The following is an 18,559-nucleotide window of genomic DNA, read 5'->3' on the forward strand; positions in this document are numbered from 1 at the left end:
GGTGGCTAGCCAAGAGTTGTACATAAAACTGAGAGGGCATACGGTACCGCTCTAACGTGGAGTTCATCGTTAGAGGACTGCTCGGGTAGGTGTGCATTATCCTGGAGGAGGGGATGCACAAATTAGACAGCTAATTGGGTAAAAAAGTAGGTCATCCTGAGTAGGTGACACCATAAATTGGAAGTCGCGCTTTTCATCTCAAGTAGGTGAACGGTTGTGAATGCCACCAGGGCTTCAAAAAATTGAGAAATAATTAGATAGAGTAGGTCTGCTCATCTTGTAAGGGGGAATGGTTTGTTTGAGCGGCTGTGGTTCATTCAATTGTGATTAAGTTGTCATTTGGTCAGCTTCGTTCAATCGTCTGACACATTTGTTCGTCCTGCTGGTCATTCTGTCTGACTCATTTAAGCACGAGTGGCTGCTTATCTGTGTGGGTGATCGGACAATAAAAAGAAATCCTGTAAATAATAGCCTTTTCTTTGTGGAGAAAGTGAAAGGAAATGAACTATATTTTAGGTCGTTTTGAGGCTTCTCACGTAACTGGGAGAAGAAGAAAAGGAGGTGTGTGTCTTTTCCCGGAGGGGTATGAGAAATCCTGTTGGAGGAACAGGTCACGTGTACGGGGGTGATCATATGACGTCAACACATTGAATTTCGGTCAAGCTTTTAGGGGGTAATTAAAGTTGGGAAATTTAAAAGGGATATAGGATTATGGTGAAATTGACCATAGTAAAGGAATATTCCTGTAGGTTATGCAAATAGTGATGAAGCGTGTTTGAGAACAACGTTGTGTGAATGTGATATGATGAAGAGATAAAGAGGTGTGTATGATAATGTTATATAGGTGTGGATAATAAGCTTTTCATATAATAATATCTTGGGGGGTGTACAACACGGCCTGGCATAGAATAGTGTAAGATCAGTGAATAAGTGATCAGTCTATAGGATTCTGAGAGGATGCTATGGAGAGGGATGGAGGTCTAGGTCGTTAAGTTGATGTTCCGCTGGGACTAGATTAGGGTAAATTAACTTGCGGCAATAAAGAATCATTAGAGATACGAATGCGGTGGATGATATGAATAATATTGAAATATGATGAATGTTATGTGCTGATAAGTGATTAGTAGAGGGTGGATAAAAGTGTAATAACATATGAGTGCTGGCTTGTGCGCCCAAACACGTAGACGTACGTGGGGGGTGGGAGACAGTACATAGAGCGTCATTTCAGAAGCAGAGGAATTTTAGTATATTAGGGGGAAAATATCATTCATTTGAGTAAAGTCGTTAGATCTGTTTTCAAATCAATGAATGTAGGTTTGACTCGTTGACTGCTAAGTTATTTACGTTGAGCTTGTGAGATCTGTGTCCTTCAAAGCTATTTTGTGATAAATGTGGTATGTGCCAGATACTAGAAATACAGACCATTTATAATTGGAATAACGGAGGATTTACTTGTCATTCCAATAAAGCATAGATTCTGCATTACTGACTAAAATCTAGATTTTCTGATTATAGTCCAATTATGGTTATGGGTTGCTTAGATTGATAGAACAGGCAATGTTCATTTTGTGTTATAAGACTGGACGATTTAGCAGCTTGCTTATTTTAAATTGAAAGACTCACTTATTCAACATGAATAGTGAGACGTTTTCGAGGTAGTCATTTTTTGCGGTGCCGAATGATTTGAAAGCTTAAACTACTGAGAATATAGTTGTCATTTGGAATAGTGAATTGAATATGGATGTGAATTAAATGTATGCTTGTCAACGATAGCAAGTATTTGTTTTATTAATTAGAGCGTCATCAGAAAGGACAGTTACAGAAATTGAATAGCGGACTGGCAATTGCGATAGAGCTGAGGCCGTGATTTGAATTGATAACAAAGGAAAGTAATTTAATAGGGAAGTTAGAATTTCAACGGTGAATTGTTTGGGTAGACAGAGGAAAGTAATGTATTTTAGTAAGATGAATGCAAATATACTAGTAGTTATTGGGGGTTTGGGAATAGACTATAAGAATGCTATGTTTTAGTTCGCGGGTAAAAGAGAGACAGTCCAGTGAGTACGAATCGAGCTGTGAGTGAGAGTAATAATATAAATCTAGATAGGATAATTTAGGATAGGGACTAGCTGTCCCGATAGAAACGAGTAAAAGGGTATGCTGAAAGCCAAGGTTTGGGAATAAATGCAGAGACAAAGATTAGAAAGAGAACCACAGGAAAACAGATACAAACGTTCAGATATGGGGAAAATAGAGTACATTAATACAACGGAGGATTTTTGAAAAGTAGAGTAACAAGGATATTGATCGGGGAAAGTAGGGTGTGGTCTAGCGACCTAGAACGAATAGGGTACTGGGAAAAAACTTAGGGACAGGTAAAGTGAGGGGGCTATTTTATAGGTTTGGGATAAGATAAGGGAACAAAGGATAAGAAGAATATTAGAAGAGAGAGAAAGAGAGAAATCTTGAAAATATTCTGTGACGCAGGAAAGAGTTGGAGGGACAGCATAGCCAAGGCAAGGAGGATAATAATGGAGAGAGAGAGTGAACCAAAAAAGCCTGGCTTAATTACACCACCACCATACACAGAAGGGGGGCAGTATTCTCAGGTCACAGGTCTAGTCTCAATAACAGGGAATGTAGAGAGAGAAGGAGAAAAAAGGAAGCAGCAGGTTTCCACACCAAGAAGAGGAGAACAATCACATTTAGATATGGACTGTTATGGAGGACTGAGGGGTATGGTAATGGAACTGGAAAATTATGGGATAGATGAACAAGAGTATGATGGACAAAGAGATGGGGGGAATACAAGTGATGAGGAAGGTGAAGAATTTAGACAGTATGCTGACTCTGATCAAGGACATAGTGAGACAGAGGGACTAACGTCAGAATCACGCAAGGAATTCTGCGACCATATTATCCACGCAATGGAGAAATACAGGAGGGATGAACGGAAATTGGCGAAGCAGTGGAGAGAGATTCAGAGAAAACTGGGACAGTTGCAGCTGGAAGAGCTGACAAGAAAGGACAAAAAGAAAACACAAGCTACACCTGTTCTCCAAGGAGGTCAACAGATACCACCTCAGCAGCAAGGACAAAGAGCTCCTGCCTTACCAGTAGTGAATGTGTACACACCAATCCCCTGGAGAGTGGCAAAACAAGAATAATGAAAATGGACCCAAGAATCAATGGTACCAACCCCAGCATCAGACACAACAGAATGGTGGACCAAGAAGACCAGGTGTCTGCTGGGGGTGCAATCAATCAGGACATATGAGAAGGGATTGTCCTACCAAGCCGTGGGTGCCTAGGCAACCACAACAGGGTAATTGGCAAGAAAATGGGCCCAGCTCAGCTGGAGGGGGGCAGTCTCAGACACAGGCTCCACAGGGCCCAGTGAACCTGTGGGGAGGACCAAATCAGGGTAGCTGGAGATGCATTTATTTTGGACTAGGGGACAGGACTAACTTTTTGTGGGTTTTGGATTGATTACACAACAATTGATATTTTTACTAAAATCAAAGCAGCAGGTTGAAATGATTAAATTACAGGAAAGTGGTTATGGGTTTTATGTTATAAGTATATATTCTACTTAATGAAACATGATAATGTCTGATGTGTCTTGATTGGGAGTCTTTTATCTGGGATTGATGGAAATCCCATACAGTATGAATGATGAGGGAGATGTAGGAGACCCACGTCTCAAACAACATTTTAATAGATACTTGGGATCAAATATCACTGATTCCTTATACTGAGGAATTGACTGTATTTGTGACAGGGAAAAGTATTACATTCAGTGGGGTTAAATAATCCATCCTAGGGTCAAAGATAATGGATTCTGAAAGGTGAAATGTAAATTGACAGTATGTATGCTGACAGCGCGAATGAGGGTTACAAATAGTCAAATGGTGTATCATGCTGCATTTAAACAATCGCTGGAGGGGTTGAATTTGAGTGTTGTGGATTGTAGTAAAGTGTTATGGGCGTCGAATGACAATGATGTAATGAATACTCGGACAGAGTGGTAAGATCCAATCGCAGAATTGCGATGCTTTATTAGAGTACAGACAAGGGAATAGCTTAATCGTAGTCGGGCGGGCTGTGGTCAAAACCGGGCCAGGCAGAGACAGGCAGATGTACCAAGGGAGCGGGCGTAGTCGTAGTCGAGGGCACAGGCACAGGGTCAGAGTACGGTAATCACTGGGATAAACAAGCAGAGGATTAAGCAATACGGGGAGTCAAACAACAAGACACAGGTCGGATACACGGGTAATCAAAAACAACAAACTCTCTCTCTCTCTCTCTCGGAACAAAACGCTTAGCAAGTCACAATGGAACAATACCTCGCACCGACTGAACTTCTGAGCACACCTTATATCCTATGCTAATTACTGACAGGTGTGCTCAGAACTCAGGTGAACCAGATCGAGTCTGATGACTCCCCCTCTCTATAGATCGGGGAAGTGTCAGACTCTGTCTAGACCCAGCCAACCCCCGATCCCTTACAGTATCCCCCTCCCCAGGGCCGGCCTTCTACCTCTACCGGGTGGTCTTCCTCTGGGTCGGGGTCCTGGATGATCTGGGTGTTCAGCGTGGAAAGTGGCCTTGAGAGCGGGATCCAGAATGTCCTTAGCAGGGACCCAGGACCGTTCCTCAGGTCCATATCCCTCCCAGTCCACGAGATATTCGATGCCCCCTCGTCTCCGTCTTGACTCCAGTATCTCGTGGACTGTATAGGTGGTGTCCTGTTCATCCTCCAAAGGTGGTGTAGTAGGTTGTTGAGCGATTGGGGGGTACATCGGGCTATAGTGGACAGGTTTCAACAGGGAGACGTGGAACGTAGGGGTTATCCTGTAGTGTCGAGGGAGTAACAGACGGTAGGTGACAGGGTTAATACGTCTCAGTATCTTGAAAGGCCCGATGTACCTGGGTTGAAGCTTCTTGCAGCTCCGTTGGAACCGCAGGTCCACAGCCACACTCGTTGCCCGGGTTGATAAGTGGGAGTAGGTCTCCGGCGTCGGTCGGCGTAGGTCTTTTGCTGTTGTGAGGCCTGACTGAGATGTTGATGGGCCGTCTCCCAGACCTGCGCACTCCGACGGAACCACTTGTCCACCGCCGGTACCATCCCTGATGCGGTATCCCACGGGAACAGGGGTGGTTGATACCCTAGAACACACTGGAAGGGCGTTAGGCGTAGGGAGGTGTGAATGAGTGAGTTCTGAGCATACTCTACCCAAGGAAGGAATCGGCTCCACTCTTGCGGCTGCCGCGAACATTGTTGCCGTAGATATTTCCCAATTTCCTGGTTGAGCCGTTCTGTCTGCCCATTGGCCTGGGGATGATATCCGGAGGTGAGGCTCACCGATATGCCCAAGCGTTCGCAGAAGGCCTTCCATACCCGGGATACAAACTGGGGTCCCCGGTCGGAAACAATATCCTCCGGGACACCAAACTGCCGGAACACCTGGTTAAACATAGTCTCAGCCATCTGAGTGGCGTTAGGCAAACGGGTCATGGGTACTAACCGGCACATCTTGGAGAATCGATCGATGACCACGAGAATTACAGTATGGCCCTCTGATTCTGCTAGATCTGTAACAAAGTCCATTGCAATGTGCGACCAGGGTCGTTGAGGAGTTGGCAATGGCATCAGCTTACCCTCCGGTAGTGCACGAGGTACCTTGGACTGAGCACATACTGGACAGGATAAGACATAGTCTCTGACGTCATCTGTGAGGGAATCCCACCAGTATTTTCAGCTGATGAGTCGTGCAGTTCGAGTGATTCCGGGATGACCAGATCCCAGCGACGTGTGGCACCATTCCATCAGTTGAGGTCGAAGCGGAGCTGGTACAAACACCTTTGACTCCGGGGTTTCTGGAGGGGCTGGTTCCGATTGTAGGCTCTCCTAAATAGTGTCATCGATAGCCCACCTCACAGGACCAGCATGGCAACTCCTGGGGAGGATAGGTTCTGGTTCCACGGGTCTTTCCGCGCGCTCGAACCGTCGGGAAAGCGCGTCCGCCTTACCATTCTTGGACCCGGGGATATAAGAGACAGTGAATCGGAAACGGTTGAAGAATAAAGACCACCTTGCCTGTCGGGAGTTCAGTCGTTTAGCACTGTGAAGATACTCCAGGTTGCGGTGGTCCGTGAGCACTTGGAACGGATGCTCTGCTCCCTCCAACCAATGTCTCCACTCCTCCAGTGCTAACTTCACCGCCAGTAGTTCACGATTACCCACGTCGTAGTTCTGCTCGGCCGAATTCAGTTTCCTTGAAAAGAAAGCACAGGGTCGTGATTTAGGCGGCTCACCTTGGCGTTGGGATAACACGGCTCCCACTCCAACCTCCGAGGCGTCCACTTCCACGATAAACGGCAAGGTAGGGTCCGGCTGACATAAAATAGGAGCGGTGGTAAAGCGTTGCTTCAACGTTTCAAACGCACGCACTGCCCCCTCCGTCCAGTTCAGACCGCGACCCTTGTAGCTGGTCATCGCCGACAGGGGAGCTGCGGTGGTGCTGAAATTACGCACGAACCGTCTATAGTAATTGGCAAACCCCAAGAATCTCTGGAGCTCTTTCACCGTCTGGGGTTGAGGCCAATCTTGTACCGCTTGTACCTTGGATTCATCCAGTTTAACCCCGTCGGGAGTGAGTATGGCCCCAAGGAAGGAAATCGTGGTGACATGGAATTCACTATTTTCTGCCTTCACGAACAGAGAGTGGTGTAGGAGCCGATCCAGAACCTGTCGCACATGGGACACATGTTCACTCAGAGAGTTAGAATAGATTAGGATGTCATCAATGTACACTATCACAAAGCGATCAATCATGTCCCTGAAAATGTCATTCATGAACGCCTGGAATACTGAGGGCGCGTTGGTAAGTCCATAGGGCATGACACAATATTCATAGTGTCCTCGATGTGTGATGAAGGCGGTCTTCCATTCATCCCCTTCTCTAATGCGCACCAGATTGTACGCACTCCTGAGGTCCAGTTTACTGTAGATAGAGGCCTGCCCCACCTGCTCGAGGGCTGCTGGGATCAAAGGAAGAGGGTAACGATTTTTTATGGTAATATCGTTCAAACCTCGATAGTCTATACAAGGACGCAGTCCGCCATCCTTTTTCTTCACGAAGAAAAAACTGGATGCGGCGGGAGACGTAGATGGGCGAATGGCCCCTTGCTGTAGCGCCTCATCAATATACTTGCTCATCGACTCTCGTTCCGGCTGTGACAACGGGTAGATTCTTCCACGAGGAGGTGTAGCCCCGGATAGCAGATCAATCGCACAGTCCCAGGCCCGATGAGGTGGTAATACGGTAGCCCTCTCCTTGGAGAACACCTGCGCGTAATCCTGTTATTCTGTTGGCACAACAGTAGACACCGCACCCTGCGCATCCTCCACAGTAGACGTTTTGCAAGGTAACTTGAGGCACTCTGCCCTACATACCTCACTCCAAGCGGTGATATCGCCAGATTTCCAGGAGATGACCGGATCATGGGTGACGAGCCAGGGGTGGCCGAGAACTAGCGGCTCCCGTGGAGCGGAGATGACGAACAAAATGATGTCCTCATGGTGTATGGAGCCCACTTGTAACTTGATTACCTCAGTACGGTGCGTAATGAACCCAGTGCCCATGGGCTCACCGTCTAGCGCGTTGACTCGCAGGGGAGGTTGAATTGGGATAAGTTGAACTCCCAATTCCTCAGCGAGACCCATATCCAGAAAACTGGCAGCCGCTCCGGAATCAATAAGACCCTCCAACCTGCGCACTTTCTCTCCGACCGATAAGTAACTGGCACATACATTTGTTTAGATGTAATGTTGAACACTTGAGTCTCACTCACCGGTTTGGCAGTTCCGAGGCGATATCCTTGGTTACGGTTTGGGCGTACCGGACATTGACGAACGAAATGACCCGACTGACCACAATACAGGCACTGTCCATCTTGCCGACGTTGTTGTCTCACCGAATCTTGTAGTGGTGACCGTCCCAGTTGCATAGGTTCCTCCTCAGATTCTCTCCTCCGCTCTGTCGATTGCGTAGGACCAGTGACCGAGGGCTCCCGGACTGTGGATATCAGATTATCAATAGAGATGGCTATTTTGATAAACTCATGTAGCACAGTGATATCTACTCGACAAGCCAACTCAGTCTGTACGTCTTTGCGCAGCCCTCTTCGGAAAACGGTGAGCAAAGCAGTCTCGCTCCATCCGCTACCGGCTGCTATAGTACGGAACTCCAAAGCGTAGTCGGCTACTGTGCGACGGCCCTGCTGAAGTTCGCATAGTTGGTCTCCCACACTACGCCCAGATACTGGGTGGTCGAACACCTCTTGGAACAGTCTTTTGAACTGAACTTCCGCATTCAACTCGGGGACCTCAGCTTCCCAAAGCGCAGTAGCCCAATCCAGTGCTCTTCCCGTTAGCAGAGAAATCTTGAAATCCACCCTGCTACGGTCATCGGGAAACATAGTACGATTATACGACATATACAGGGACGTCTGGAGTAGAAACCCCTGACATTTGCCAGGTTCCCCGTCGTACCTTGTCGGTAGAGAAATCGGAGGTGCATGACGAGGACTGACTGTGCTTGGGGTGGTGCCTTCAGCCGCACCAGCGTTGAGTAGTTGCAGGAGTTCATCCATCCGTTTCTCCTGTATCTCCCATCGCCTCTGTAATTCCGCTGGATCCATGGTATAGGCGAGGTATTCTGTAATGAATAATCGGACAGAGTGGTAAGATCCAATCGCAGAATTGCGATGCTTTATTAGAGTACAGACAAGGGAATAACTTAATCATAGTCGGGCGGGCTGTGGTCAAAACCGGGCCAGGCAGAGGTACCAAGGGAGCGGGCGTAGTCGTAGTCGAGGGCACAGGCACAGGGTCAGAGTACGGTAATCACTGGGATAAACAAGCAGAGGATTAAGCAATACGGGGAGTCAAACAACAAGGCACAGGTCGGATACACGGGTAATCAAAAACAACAAACTCTCTCTCTCTCTTGGAACAAAACGCTTAGCAAGTCACAATGGAACAATACCTCGCACCGACTGAACTTCTGAGCACACCTTATATCCTACGCTAATTACTGACAGGTGTGCTCAGAACTCAGGTGAACCAGATCGAGTCTGATGACTCCCCGTCTCTGTAGATCGGGGAAGTGTCAGACTCTGTCTAGACCCAGCCAACCCCCGATCCCTTACAGATGACACTAATGGGCGAAACCATCATCACATTAGTAAACTATTTTGATAGAAGGGGGGCCACAGGGCATGTGGGAAAGTACAACCAATGAGGGAAGAGATAGCAGATTTGAGTTTTCGACATCACGAAGCATGTTGGGCGTGATCGAGTGATAGCAGTGCGACTAGGGAAAAGCTTAGCGGTTTAAATCTTATGGGATTTTATTTCGTTTTATGTGCACTGGATTGTGGAATTCACCGGGAAGGGAGCAGTCACATGTGATGTTCTTGGGGGTTGTCTGAAAGGGGGGATCAGGAGATGTGGGAATAGAGAGTGAGAATTTCGAATTTAAATTGTTTGGACTGATTAAGAGGTATCAAAATGGAAACTAACTGAATGTGTAGTTTTTCTTCCAGGAAAAAGTGGGGAGTGATTTTCTCTTTTCTTTGAAATATTTTCACAGACTATAAATAAGGCCTGGCCATTTTTTGTTTGTTTATTGTTTTACTATATGGTGTTCAAATTACCACAAACAACCTACTTAGTATGAAATGTTAGCTGTATAGGATTTTTTATTTTTATTTTGGGCTTTCTTTTCACGGGGTAGAAGTGGTCTTAAGGGGGCATTGTATTACATTACAAAGAAAATAGTCTAATATGCACCACATCTTCGTTTTAAAGAATTAACAGTAGTTCAAAATCTTCACAGTTACTAGGATTGTGCTTTGATTCAACCACAATTTCTGTCATATAAGGAACTTGGAAAGACCATATTGGCCAGCAAAATGTTTGTCATATTTAGGAAATTCTAAATATAAACAATTTTATGATCAACCGGGATGAGGAGAGAAGTGTAAGCAATTGCTAGAATAGCAACAAGGAAAAGGGAAATACCAGAGTAATATCAAATAGACTGTGAGCAAATATAGGAATGTTACAATAAAACAATTGGGTTATATAATTTGGGAGAATTCAAGGGAGAATGTGAAACTAGGTGGCATTTAAACAGATAGCCTTTGGAATGCAGGGACCCCTCAAAGAAAAATCTATCAGGCAGCAGGATCAAGTATTAGAAATTGGTATTAAGAATGAGTGGTGAAACATAATAATTTGTCATATAGTCAATGCTTATAGGGATGTTTTGGATTAGAAATGAACTCAACTAAACTGTTATGATCTGTCCTTTCTTGAGGTTACTACGGATGGTGTCGTAATGCATAGCAGAGATAATTCGGTCCAGAACGGTGTGAACGTCAATAAAAACCAAACACCCTCTACCCGGCTGAAGAGGAGCAACAAAGGCGTTGAAGACGTTCCTGTCCAGCACCACCTCTACCAGGAGACCTGAATCAGAACCAGCATCCAATCAAAGCAATCAATTGCCTTTTCTTGTATGCCTTTTATCTCAAGAATGTGACAGGAGTTAATGTGGAGTGAGCAGGAAGAGATCTATTCGAATACAACATTTATCATAGTTTGGGTATACTAGTTGGCAAAATGGACAAAACAGAATGGAGGTAGAGGTGGGGCGGCTCAGGTGTGACATTGGAATTGGGACATTGCCATGGGCAATCTAAGATGAACTATGAAGCTATCTGAAAAACAACATGAAGATGCAAGAAGATTAAGTGCTGGGGGAGGAAGGGATTATTATTTGAGGCAGTAGGTTGATTAAGGAGGTATTATACACTGCTAAATTTATAGTAATTTAGACTAGGAATGCATTGAGATACTGATCTGTTGTAATTCTCTTTATGAGGAAGCTAATGCTAAAATTATGGATAATATAAATGTACATTCTGTTAGTGTCAGTATGTGCCAAGGTGAGAGTTTTAACTTTGAATGATGGAACCAAGGTGACTAACTAAGAATTTTCATTCTAAATTTGTTTTGGGTAATTTGATTATGATTATGAATTGTAAGCCGACTGAGTGATCTAAATGAATATACAGTGGGGAGAACAATTATTTGATGCACTGCCGATTTTGCAGGTTTTCCTACTTACAAAGCATGTAGAGGTCTGTAATCTTTATCATAGATACACTTCAACTGTGAGAGACGGAATCTAAAACAAAAATCCAGAAAATCACATTGTATGATTTTTAAGTAATTAATGTGCATTTTATTGCATGACATAAGTATTTGATCACCTACCAACCAGTAAGAATTCCGGCTCTCACAGACCTGTTAGTTTTTCTTTAAGAAGCCCTCCTGTTCTCCACTCATTACCTGTATTAACTGCACCTGTTTGAACTCGTTACCTGTATAAAAGACACCTGTCCACACACTCAATCAAACAGACTCCAACCTCTCCACAATGGCCAAGACCAGAGAGCTGTGTAAGGACATCAGGGATAAAATTGTAGACCTGCACAAGGCTGGGATGGGCTACAGGACAATAGGCAAGCAGCTTTGTGAGAAGGCAACAATTGTTGGCGCAATAATTAGAAAATGGAAGAAGTTCAAGATGACGGTCAATCACCCTCAGTCTGGGGCTCCATGCAAGATCTCACCTCGTGGGGCATCAATGATCATGAGGAAGGTGAGGGATCAGCCCAGAACTACACGGCAGGACCTGGTCAATGACCTGAAGAGAGCTGGGACCACAGTCTCAAAGAAAACCATTAGTAACACACTACGCCGTCATGGATTAAAATCCTGCAGCGCACGCAAGGTCCCCCTGCTCAAGCCAGCGCATGTCCAGGCCCGTCTGAAGTTTGCCAATGACCATCTGGATGATTCAGAGGAGGAATGGGAGAAGGTCATGTGGTCTGATGAGACAAAAAATAGAGCTTTTTGGTCTAAACTCCACTCGCCGTGTTTGGAGGAAGAAGAAGGATGAGTACAACCCCAAGAACACCATCCCAACCGTGAAGCATGGAGGTGGAAATATCATTCTTTGGGGATGCTTTTCTGCAAAGGGGACAGGACGACTGCACCGTATTGAGCGGAGGATGGATGGGGCCATGTATCACGAGATCTTGGCCAACAACCTCCTTCCCTCAGTAAGAGCATTGAAGATGGGTCGTGGCTGGGTCTTCCAGCATGACAACGACCCGAAACACACAGCCAGAGCAACTAAGGAGTGGCTCCGTAAGAAGCATCTCAAGGTCCTGGAGTGGCCTAGCCAGTCTCCAGACCTGAACCCAATAGAAAATCTTTGGAGGGAGCTGAAAGTCCGTATTGCCCAGCGACAGCCCCGAAACCTGAAGGATGTGGAGAAGGTCTGTATGGAGGAGTGTGCCAAAATCCCTACTGCAGTGTGTGCAAACCTGGTCAAGACCTACAGGAAACTTATGATCTCTGTAATTGCAAACAAAGGTTTCTGTACCAAATATTAAGTTCTGCTTTTCTGATGTATCAAATACTTATGTCATGCAATAAAATGCAAATTAATTACTTAAAAATCATACAATGTGATTTTCTGGATTTTTGTTTTAGATTCCGTCTCTCACAGTTGAAGTGTACCTATGATAAAAATTACAGACCTCTACATGCTTTATAAGTAGGAAAACCTGCAAAATCGGCAGTGTATCAAATACTTGTTCTCCCCACTGTATGTGTTCAGTGGCGGCTCCTGAAAAAATTCTCAGGGGGGGCAATTTTTCTGATGATTTAGGTGACCTACACAGATTTAAAAAAAAAGATATGTCCAGCAACAACATGAAGACAGGGGCAGCATATAAGTCAATACTGATATACACATTACTTGCTTCAAAAAGGCCTCATGGTTGAATTGGAAATATGTGCACCTGAGCATAATTCACAACAAGCAAGCAGGAGCTTTTGATAGAGGCTACTGAAAACATTGATGCAAGTTATTGGTAATAAGACATTTTTATAGACTTCCATATTCTGCCCTCTTGTATAGATTTGTGAAAATGAGCAGTGATAGACATTTTGCCTGAAAACAGAATTTGAAAATAATTTCTAGAAAAGGTAAACACAGCTATCTGTATGGCTTTGTAAAAATGTACAACCATATTCTGGCCAATTGTATAGATTTGTAAATATGATGATGTCTCCTTTCATGCATACATTTTCAAATAAAGCTCTGCTTTGAGAAAGATCAAATGATATTGTTTAATCTTACCTTATGGCCTGCACACTGCTTGTGAAGCTGTCGAGGGCACGTTTGATGATGACAGCATCGATGTCCTTCTTCTGTAGCTTCTGGTACAGAATGTCGACGTGGGGCATGATTTTGTGAAAAAGCCCCAGGAAAAAAATAAAATCTTCTTGCTATCTATGTACCTCAGCACAAGCACCAGCTGTGTCTGTGTAGAAACGTCCGTGGTCTCGTCAGCTTGGATAGCTACGAAGTTCGCCGACTTCACCTCCTCCACAATATGTTCCCTCATGACCGCTAGCATACACTCCAGTAGCTCGTTTTGAATGGTCTTTGATGTGCCCTTGAAAACTTTAGCATTTTTAAGATGGTCATCAAACACCTCATCTAATTGTGCCACAAAGTTGACAAGTCCAAGACAAATACCAGGGTTGGTGGAGCCCTCAGTTTCATCTTTGCCTCGCAAAGCTAACTCAAACACTCCGCAAAACTTCACACACTGGATTAGCCGGCTGAGGATGTGGCGGTTCTTGCTAACCTCATCGTTGTGGCGGCGGACAGCTAGCCTGTATCCCTCATCCAGTTTAGTGGCAATGTTCACTCTCCCCAAAGCAGACAATCTCAAACAGCTATCCATGTGGGTCTTTGACAGCTCATGTTTCTTAATCTTTTCTGAAAGATGGTGCATGTCCGTTACACCTGTCGCTGTCCAAGCGGTGCTGTCTGCCGTGCCGCCTTCAGGGTGAAAGAGTAAGCAGGGGTAGCAGAAGACTGCATTAGCTACATCGCAGCCTGCTAGCCAGGTTTTTCGTTCGTACCAATTTTTGGAAAATCCTCGGGTGTAGGACTTTCCCCCTTTAGTAGAAACCTGTTGAATTATTAAATTTGTTCTGGGAGGTCCTAATTGTTTCGTTGCCAATTTATCTTGATTTGTTCGCCGACAAAAATGAACTTCTTTCAAAGAGACAATCGAGTTGCACTGAACGCTAGCCATCTTGACAGTAGTACGTGAATTGATTGACGCTGCTACCCGCTCTTTCTTAGTTATGTTCATGGTTATGTTACGTATGACGAAAGCCCGTAAGTGCAAGCCCTCCCGGAACCCATAGAAATTGTATTGAAAGCTCTGATATTTGAAAAAAAAAAGATTTTACATGAGAGTCTGAGAGACTTCTGGGGCGATTTTCAACCTGACTGAAATCGCCCCAAAACGGGCGGGGCCATTTGAAGCACGACTTTAGCCTGATTGGACATTTAGTGGCAGATCAGACGTCTAGATTAGAACACTGAAAACTACTGTTGCCGTGATATAATTGATTAGAAAAAAAATCCCTTCCTTTTCCCGTTTGGCAGTGCGTCGCCCATATCGCCCTAATGAATACACCGCCCCTGTATGTGTTAAAGATATTGAAACTATTCTTAAACATGTCCTGGGTAGTATGGTTAAAACAACGCTATGTTAGTTTTAATGTGGACTTATCATGGAATTATTTTAGGCAGAAATATTGAAATTTTTATTATGAGTATAACCTTGAACACAAAGATCGTGATTGATAGCATAAACATAATATACTTTTGTAAGTTTATGGGATTAGTAATCCCATTAGGAGGGATATGATGTGTATTTTTAATAGACTATTAGTTGTGGCTAACTGAATTGGGTCATTTCACTGTGTGTGTGGGTAAAAGAGGGAAGATGACCCAGGGTCAAATTGCTTCCTCTTACTTAAATCCATGGCTGTCCTATCTTATCAGGGACTGAAACTAGCTTGTGGCTTTTTGTCTCTCTCCTCACACAAAGTGATAAAGAGCGGCGCCAGGGTTGAACAGAGTGTAACCTAAACATGAGTGTTTTTTCAAGATAAGGGATTGATTGAGTGTATTACTATTGATTCTGAACTGAATGAAAGTCGAATGTAGCCGTCACCATAGATAAAGGGAGTGGGCGGAGCAATAAAAGAGCGGGAAACTGAGGAGGGAGGGATTTAAAGCTAGGGTGTGTGGAGGACACTATATAAGGTGGAGGAAGAGAGAAGAGGGGGTGCCATTCTGCAGACTGGCATTGGCTTTGTTGAAACTTTAATAAAGTAATATCTTGATGCAACAAAAACTCTGTAAGACCTTATTTGTAATAAAGTATAGTGGTTATTTTCCACAACAGTACTCCCTGTTCACCCATGACTGCATGGCCAGCCACAACTCCAACACCATCATTATGTTTGCCGACGACATAACAATGTTAGGCCTGATCACCGACACCGATGAGACAGCCTATAGGGAGGAGGTCAGAGACCTGGCCGTGTGGTGCCAGGATAATAACCTCTCCCTCAATGTGATCAAGACAAAGGAGATGATTGTGGACTACAGGAAAAAAAAGAGGACTGAGCATGCCCTTATTCTCATCGACGGGGCTGTAGTGGAACAGGTTGAGAGCTTCAAGTTCCTTGGTGTCCACATCACCAACAAACTATCATGGTCCAAACATACCAAGACAGTCGTGAAGAGGGCACGACAAAGCCTATTCCCCCTCAGGAGACTGAAAATATTTGGCATGGGTCCTCAGATCCTCAAAAAGTTCTACAGCTGCACCATCGACAGCATCCTGACTGGTTTCATCATCGCCTGGTATGGCAACTGCTCGGCCTCCGACCGCACGGCACTACAGAGGGTAGTGCGTACGGCCCAGCACATCACTGGGGCCAAGCTTCCTGCCATCCAGGACCTCTATACCAGGCGGTATATTACCTAAATTACCTCGACTAACCAGTGCCCCCACACATTGACTCTGTACCGGTACCCCCTGTATATAGCCTTCCTACTGTTATTTTATTTTACTGCTGCTTTTTAATTATTTGTATTTTACATTTTTTAAATGGTTTTACTTATCTATTTTTTCCTTAACACTTTTTATTTTCTTAAACTGCATTGTTGGTTAAGGCCTTGTAAGTAAGCATTTCACTGTAATGTCTACACCTGTTGTATTCGGCGCATGTTTCAAATAACATTTGATTTAATTGTATTTGATTGTGGTGCCTGCAGTGGGAGGCAGTGGCTGTAGGAAGCCTTCACCATAGCATCCTGATTGTGGAGGACAAAAAGGGAATGCCTGGCTGTGTCACAATTGGCACCGAAGACGGGACACAGAAGGCAGTTTCTACAGCGCACGACAGCTGGGTTGGTACCACATTGTTGACATCTGGGTGATGAGGTGACATCCTCCACTGCCAGCCAGTTGTCACTGAGATATATTCTTGCCTCCCCCAGCCTTTCTGAAGACATTTGCTGTCTAGTAGCCCAGTCTGATGAGGCTGTGAGTGGTGGTGGTGAGGCCTCATCGTGGACATCGGAACTGTCCAAGAGCTCCTGGTGTTCTTGGAGTAGGGCATCTGTCCAAGAAATAGCCGCAAGGTTAAGAAAGCGTTTAAAAGTGACAGATTTAGGTATTATGCACTTGAATCATCACGGAACTAATTAAAAGCAAACACAAAATAAACATCAATCTTTGCATCTACCACACAGCTGATATTCAAACTAATTAAAGAAAATGTGTTATGCACTACAAATTAAGTCTATTGTAACTACAAACTTATTTATCTTGAGTTTTTTTTCAAGAAGCAGCATCAGACAACCATTGATATTGGAGAAACACTACAAAAAATCTATATTTCAAAGTGAAAGTGCGAGGTTGCATTACTCAGTTTAAAAAAAACGTAGTCCCATATGCATGGTATATAGTATTGGCTATGCACAGCACTGGTAGAAAACTGTTCTTACAGTGACTGGTGATAGCAAAGCACTAATCCAATTACACGTTTATTACATACAGTGCATTCGGAAAGTATTCAGATCCCTTGACTTTTTCCACATTTTGTTACGTTACAGCAGTATTCTAAAATGGATTAAATTAACTTTTTATCTGATCAATCTACACACAATACCCAATTATTTACATAAGTATTCAGACCCTTTGCTATGAGACTTGAAATTGAGCTCAGGGGCATCCTGTTTCCATTGATCATCCTTGAGATGTTTCTACAACTTGATTGGAGTCCACCTGTGGTAAATTCAATTGATTGGACATGATTTGGAAAGGCACACATCTGTCTATATAAAGTCCCACAGTTGACAGTGCATGTCAGAGCAAAAACCAAACCATGAGGTCAAAGGAATTGTCCGTAGAGCTCCGAGACAGGATTGTGTCAAGGCACAGATCTGGGGAAGGGCACCAAAATATTTCTGCAGCATTGAAGGTCCCCAAGAACACAGTGGCCTCCATCATTCTTAAATGGAAGAAGTTTGGATACACAAATACTCTTCCTAGAGCTGGCCGCTTTGTCATTATGGAGTATTGTGTGTAGATTGATGAGGGGAAAAAACGATTTAATCCATTTTAGAATAAGGCTGTAATGTAACAAAAGGGGTTTGAATACTTTCCGAATGCACTGTACCGGTATGATCTGTATGATCATGAGTTGTTCCTGACTGCTGTTGATCGCACAAATCAGTGTGTATGAGCACCCTAACCAACAATTAGAATCTAAGTTCGTCAAGACAATTTGTAGACAGTAAAAGTTATATAATACATACCAACTGTCTTGGGAACATGGTATTGCAATGATCTGTAAATAAAACAAGACAAACAAGTTTTAATAGATGTGTCACAATGGAACCATATATATATATTAAAGAGTCCAATTTAACTTTTTTACATGTGTACATCCAGATTGCGTCTTAATTGGCTGAAAGTGAGTCTGTTCAAATGTACACTTGAGGACCAAAGTACTGCTGGCTCTCATTCTCTCCGTCTAATCAGGAAAATGGGATACCAGGTGTGTGGACTCTTGCCAATCAGTGAGCTTTACAACCAGGCAGATTTAATAGCTGGACTAGGAGTCTGTCCTGGATCCGGCCCCTCTAAAGCCTTGTTCACCCTGCAGACCTTAATGATCAAATTCGTTTTGTTTTTCAAATCCATTTTGGAGTACTGACAGTCCAAACAACAAGTTACAAGTAACCAAATCGGATTTGTGTGTGTTCAGACAGCAGTCATTTGCTGACATGGCTATGCTAGTTGTCATAGTAATGACGGGTGTGTGCGCAGTGGTGTAGGCTGATTGGTGTTGGTGCTCGTGGTTCCTATAACTCAGAAGTTATGTAGCAAGCTAAGGTGATAACAATGCCTGTCATGAACGTTTCCCAGTTGCTTTGAATGTTTAGAATCATAGTGTAAGAACACTTTTAAAGCTTCAAAGGATAAGATTATCCAACTTTCAAAACAAGTCTTTTTTGGCTAT

Source organism: Coregonus clupeaformis, chromosome 30 (genome assembly GCF_020615455.1).
Source record: "Coregonus clupeaformis isolate EN_2021a chromosome 30, ASM2061545v1, whole genome shotgun sequence".
NCBI lineage: Eukaryota > Metazoa > Chordata > Actinopteri > Salmoniformes > Salmonidae > Coregonus > Coregonus clupeaformis.